Genomic DNA, 6,530 nt, shown 5'->3' with positions numbered 1-6,530 from the left:
AATCTTGAGAACTGATGAATCTTGTATAATGAGTAACTATCGTTCCTGTCATGAATGGAACCAAAAGTGTAAAACATGACGTTAAAATCCTAATAAACAAACAAACAAACAGACAAATACTGTAAGTGAATCGAATGAATCAGTAGACAGGTCAAAAATACAGTTAAGTGAATCAAAAGTATCAGTACACTGGTAAATAAATCTAAGGAATCAGTAGCACACAGGTAGGCGAATCGAATGAATCAGTAGTCAGGTAAATAAATGGAATGAATCAGTACATAGGCGAGTGAATCAAAGGAATCAGTACACATGTAGGTGAATCGAGTGAATCGGTGGTCAGGTAAGTGAATGGAAAGAAGGAGCACATGGGTGAGTGAATAAAATGAATCGGTAAACAGGTTAATTAATCGAATGAATCAGTAGACAGGTAAATAAATCTAAGGAATCAGTACACATGTACTTGAATTGAATGAATCAGGAATCAGGTAAGTGAATGGAATGAATCAGTACATAGGTGAGTGAATCAAAGGTTACTACAAAAGTTAGTAGTTTATGAATCAAACGTAACACGACTTTGAAACGATTATGAATCCTAGAACAATTTAAGTCTAACGATGTTTTAGTTCTAAGTAGTGGGAATAAATAAATATAAATAAATATAAATAAATAAATAAATAAAGCAGGCAGGCAGCAGCCAATAAAAAGAACAGGTGGAGAATAGAAGAAGGAAGCGAGTGTCAACACTTTTACTTCCACTGAGTGAGTGGAATAACATGCATGGCACTAACGCGCACTAATAGAAACACATCCCGACCAACACAAACTGGTCTCAAACCAGCACCGCGCCTCGCCCAGTATCACACCAGCGCCCAGAACGGAACGGAAAATCAATCAGAGCCGAACCCGGGTCAGATTAACACGCCGAGGGCCTGCGGAGAGAGGGAATCCGCCCCGGTACGCCAGAGCGCCGCTTCCAAATGCAGCGAAATCCAGCACGCACATGTCTAGCATAGCTAGGACCCGCCGCGCGGCTAGTCAACAACGTACCTGAGCGCAAAACGACACAAAGGACGCCGAGAACGAGACGAGAGAGAGAGAGACTGACCAGGGTCTGCTGATATCTCAGAGCCTTCCTTTGCGACGCATCGACAGCCATCGACAAGCTCGCACTGAGCCAAAAATAAACATACACACCGTCCCGCTCCTGTATTACAGCGCCTCACACACACACACACACACACACACACACACACATGCAGTGATACGGCACCTGCAGCACACCAAATAAATACACTGAAATAACCGCCACACCGTCTGCGCTCCGAGTGAAACCACAAACACACGGTACAGTAAAATGATATGTATTTATGTATTTATGGAACGTATGGAAACTTAACCACACAACCTGCTTAGGTTACGTTCACATGCAGCTCTGCAGGAGACTCTGCACGACGGTCCAGCCCAGTGAAACGTTCAGGTCAGCAGAAATGTCTCGGTCGTTAGAAATGCACCACAGATCCAAAAGTGCGTAGACTCCTCTGGATACAACGAAGCTCTCGGTGTCACCGGACGGCACTTTCCCAAAAGTTCCTCCCCGCTGGAGCCGCACCGGTTCAGGGGTGGGCGCTATTATTGTGACGTGGAAATGCAGCGGGTCACGCAGGAGCGAGCGGCCAGCGCCGGAGCGTGTAAAAATAATACGTCACGACCCGCGGCTGAAAGGTCACCGGCGTGAGAACGGTTTATCCAGAGCGTTCTGGAGTAGCCGTTTGCGTTACGTGTGTGACACCAAGGTCTGGCTGGAGTGGCGTAAAGCACTCTGTCTTTGGACTACTGAGAAGGCTGTTCTTTATAGAATTGTTTATCAAGAGTGTTCTACGGTCTAACTGATGTTCGTAAAGCACTCTGGTGTAAAGCACTCTGCCGTTGGACTACATCTGGAGTGCTTTATCGCCAGGAAGTCTGACTTAAGTCAAACGGCGTGTAGAGAAATAAAATAATCTGGGCTGTTTTTTATAGAACGGTTTATCCAGAGCGTTCTGGAGGAGCCGTTTACAATCCAGCGGATGTTTGTTGTGCGTAACGCCAAGGTTTGGCTGGAGCGGCGTAAAGCACACTGCTGTTGGACTGCTGAGAAGTACTTTCTGAGAAATTACATGCTAAACATGCCCAAATGCAGCGACCATCATGTTTGTTAAAAATAAAATATTCTGGGCTGCTTTTATAGAACGGTTTATTGAAAGCGTTCTGGAGGAGCTGTTCACGTTCTAAAGAATTTTTGTTGTGTGTGAAACCGTTTGGCTGGAGCGGCGTAAAGCACACTGCTGTTGGACTGCTGAGAAGTACAACAGCAGCACGATAGCGGCAAACATCACATTTTTTTAGAGAAATAACATGATTTGAAGTGTTTTTTTTTATAGAATTGTTTATCAAGAGTGTTCTACAGTCTAACTGATGTTCGTAAAGCACTCTGCCATTGGACAGCGGAGAGCTACATTCGGAGTGGTTTGCCGCCAGGAGGCCTGACTTAAGTCATACACCGTGTTTGTTAGAAAAATACAATAATATAAGGTGTTTTCATAGAATTGTTTATCCGGAGTGTTCTGGAGGAGCTTTTAACGCTCTAATAGATTTCCACTGTGTGTGACACCAAGGTTTGGCTGGAGCGACATAAAGCACTCTGCTGTTGGACTGCCGAGAAGTACTTTCTGAGAAATTACATGCTAAACATGCACGATTGCAGCAAACGTCTTGTTTGTTAAGAAATAAAATGATCTGGGCTGCTTTTATAGAACGGTTTATCCAGAGTGTTCTGGAGGAGCCATTTATGTTCTACTGAATTGTTGTTGTGCGTGAAACCGTTTGGCTGGAGCGGCGTAAAGCACACTGCCCGTTGGACTGCTGAGAAGTACTATAGGGGCATGATAGCAGCAAACCTCATGTTTGTTAGAGAAATAAAATGATCTGGGGCTGTTTTTTATAAAATTATTTATCAAGAGTGTTCTACGGTCTAATTGATGTTCGTAAAGCCCTCTGGTGTAAAGCACTCTGCCGTTGGACAGTGGAGACCTACGTCTGGAGTGCTTTATCGCCAGGAAGTCTGACTTAAGTCAAACATCGTGTTTATTAGAGAAATAAAATAATCTGGGCTGTTTTTATAGAACGGTTTATCCAGAGCGTTCTGGAGGAGCTGTTTACATTCTAACGGATGGTTGTTGTGTGTGACACCAAGGTTTGGCCCGAGTGGTGTAAAGAACACTGCTGTTGGACTGCTGAGAACTACTCTCTGCGAAATTACATGCTAAATATGCACAATATCGGCAAACATCATGTTTGTTAGAGAAATAAAATGATCAGGGGCTGTTTTTATAGAATGGTTTATCCAGAGCCTTCTGGAGTCTAACGGATGTTCGTTTTAATGACGCCAATGTTTGGAGCGGCGAAAAGCACTCTGTCTTTGGACTGTGGAGAACTACATTCTGAGAACTTGCATGGTAAATATGCACGATACAGGTAAACGTCATGTTTCTAAGAGATATAAAATGATCTGGAGCTGCTACAAGGAGAAAACGTGCTTTACTGCCAGTGAGGCTGACTTAAAATGACCTGCTTTATATGCACGATAGTGTAAAACATCGTGTTTATTAGAGTAAAAACTGCTCTCAATTCATCTTTAATTTTTTTTATCTGTAACTTGTTAAATTAAATATAGATCAGCACATTTGTCTATAGCACAAGTCCCAGCAGAGCTTATGAGAAGATTTTGGCTTCTCTCATCTGTTAATTATCATCTAGTTAGCAGCATCACTTTGTGGATGGGAAAAGTGGTCCACGTCTGTTGGTTCCCATATTTATTGTCCCACACATGATAACAAATAAGATAAGATAGTATAAGACAAGACGAGACAAGATAAGACAAGATGAGAGAATACAGGATGAGAAAAGACAAGATAAGTAGAGAGATAAGATAAGACAAAATAGGACAAAACAAGACGATGTGAGAACATGAGACAAGCTGAGAGAACATACAAGATAAAACAAGATGAGAGAAGATGAGACAAGACCAGATGAGACAAGACAGAATGAGAGAAGACAAGATAAGACAGGATAAGATGAGACAAGATGAGGGAAGACAAGATAAGACAAGATGTGAGAAGACGAGACAAGATGAGAGAAGATGAGACAATATAAGACAAGATGACAGAAAATAAGACAAGACAAAATGAGACAAGACAAGACAGGATGAAAGAAGACAAGATAAGACAGGATAGGACAGGATAAGATGAGATAAGACAAGACAAGATGAGAGAAGAGAAGATAAGACAGGATAAGACAAGATAAGAAGACAAGATTAGAAAAGATAAGAATATGAAACAAGATAAGACAAGATGAAAGATAAGACAAGATAAAAGAAGATTAGACAAGATGAGAGAAGATTAGAAAAGACAAGATGAGAGAAGGTGATAAGACAAGACAAGATAAGATAGCCCCCTGGACACAACTGTTATATATCATTAAATCTAGAAAATTAAACACACACCTTTCTTCACACCTGTAGTGTGTGTGTGTGTGTGTGTGTGTGTGTGTATGTGTGGGTGTGTATGTGTGTGTGTGATCATGTCTGCGTCTATCAGCAGTAAACTTATGAATGGATAAGTGTTGGCCTGCTTTGCCTTTAACACCAGCACTGCAGCAGTCGTGCCAACCTTTCACCACCAACCCCCCCACGGCACCATGCCAGTCCATCGGCCCGCCCCTCCCGCCTGGATTTCCGTTTTGCTTCCTCTATTTTCCCCCCGCGGGCCGAGTCGGGATTTTTTGGAGAGGATCCTGCTTCCCTTTAGAGCGCCCTTGTAACCTGATGAGTGTGTGTGTGTGTGTGTGTGTGTGTGTTGGGGGGGGGGGTCTTAGCAACTTTCACCTCGTCAGATAAGAGGAAGCTGCCACACACACACACACACACACACACAGAGGCTTTAAATTCAACCAGCGCCGCGTATTAAAAGCACAGCTGTGATTAATGAGTGATGAACTGCCCCCTCTCGGCATTACGAGCTCTCGGGCCACGGAAGCCTCTCGTCTAATTAATCATTCCATATCAAATCATACTGAAATAATCAGAATTAAACCTGTAAATCAGACGATTCTGATTCATCTGACCACAATACACGTTTCCACTGTGTGATGGTCCATCCTAGATGCCTCCAAGCCTAGAGAAGTCGACGCCACTTCTGGACATGGTTAACATAAGGCTTCTTTTTGCACAGTAAAGTTTTAAGTATGATTAGTGCAGTAACTCTGTATTGTAGAGCTTGATAGCGGTTTGATAAACTAATCCCTCACCCATGTGGTTATATCAGCTAGTGTTGAGTGGAGGTTCTTGATGCGGCGCCGTCTGAGGGATGGAAGATCACGAGCGTTCAGATTAAGCTTAAGATCTTTACGCACTGAAATTCCTCCTGATTCCTTGAATGGTTTAATGATATTGTGCACTGTAGAGGGAGAACATGCAAATCCCTTCCAATCTTTCTTTGAGGTTCATTGTTTTTAAACATTTTAATCATTTTCTCACACATTTGTGGACAAACTGGATCCTCTGATCATCTTTACTCATCAGAGACTCTCAGCCTTTCCTGGATGCTGCTTTTGTACCAAACCATGATCACAATCACCTGTTTAAAATCACATCATTATTTAGTTTTTTCACCTCATTACTGGCCCTAAATTACCCTCGTCACAACTTTTTTTGGAATGTGTTTCAGGCCTGAAATGCAGGAATGGATGTTTATTAATAAATGAAATGAAGTTGAGCAGATAAAAGATGAAAGATCTCAGGTTCATCCTGTCTCACATCAAATAAAAGTCAAAGTAAATGTAAGAAATGTTTTTTTATATTTTATTAGTATTTTCCATACTGTCCCAACTTTTTCTGATTTGGGGTTGTGAATCTGGTTCTGGATTAGAATTACCATTCTTTTTAATGAAGTCTATATTTAGACAGCTATAATACCACCAGCTTACACGTCGTACTGAAGCGAGAACCAGAAGCTGGCACGGTCTCCATGATCCAATCACCAACGTACCAAAACATTCAAGTCAAAACAATCCGTGGAGCGAACGTAACGCGATCGGGTTGAATCACCGCGGTGCAGGAGAGGGAAACCCAAGCACGGCCCGCCGGAGGAGGCGGAAAACATTCAGCAGTGTGAAAAACAGGCGACAAGAGCCGAGCGAGGAACACGGCGGAGCAGCTGGGAAAACACCACGCAGAGGCAGAGTGAAAACGGTTTAGTAATACAGTTATAATACACTGCTTTAACGGGCAGAATAGAATTAATTATAGAATTTTATCCCTGTAAAAATTTATGTTTTTTTCCAATTAAAAGAATTATTAATTGCTTATTTGTTTAAAATTAATAGAATTAATTAAAAAAAAATTATTCCTGTAAAAATGAATTATTTTTTACATTAATAGACTAAATTTTATTCCTGCAAAAAAAAAAAATTTCAATTAATAGAATTATACAATT

This window comes from Trichomycterus rosablanca, chromosome 3, assembly GCF_030014385.1.
Source record: "Trichomycterus rosablanca isolate fTriRos1 chromosome 3, fTriRos1.hap1, whole genome shotgun sequence".
NCBI lineage: Eukaryota > Metazoa > Chordata > Actinopteri > Siluriformes > Trichomycteridae > Trichomycterus > Trichomycterus rosablanca.
Note: the sequence above shows the minus strand (reverse complement) of the source record.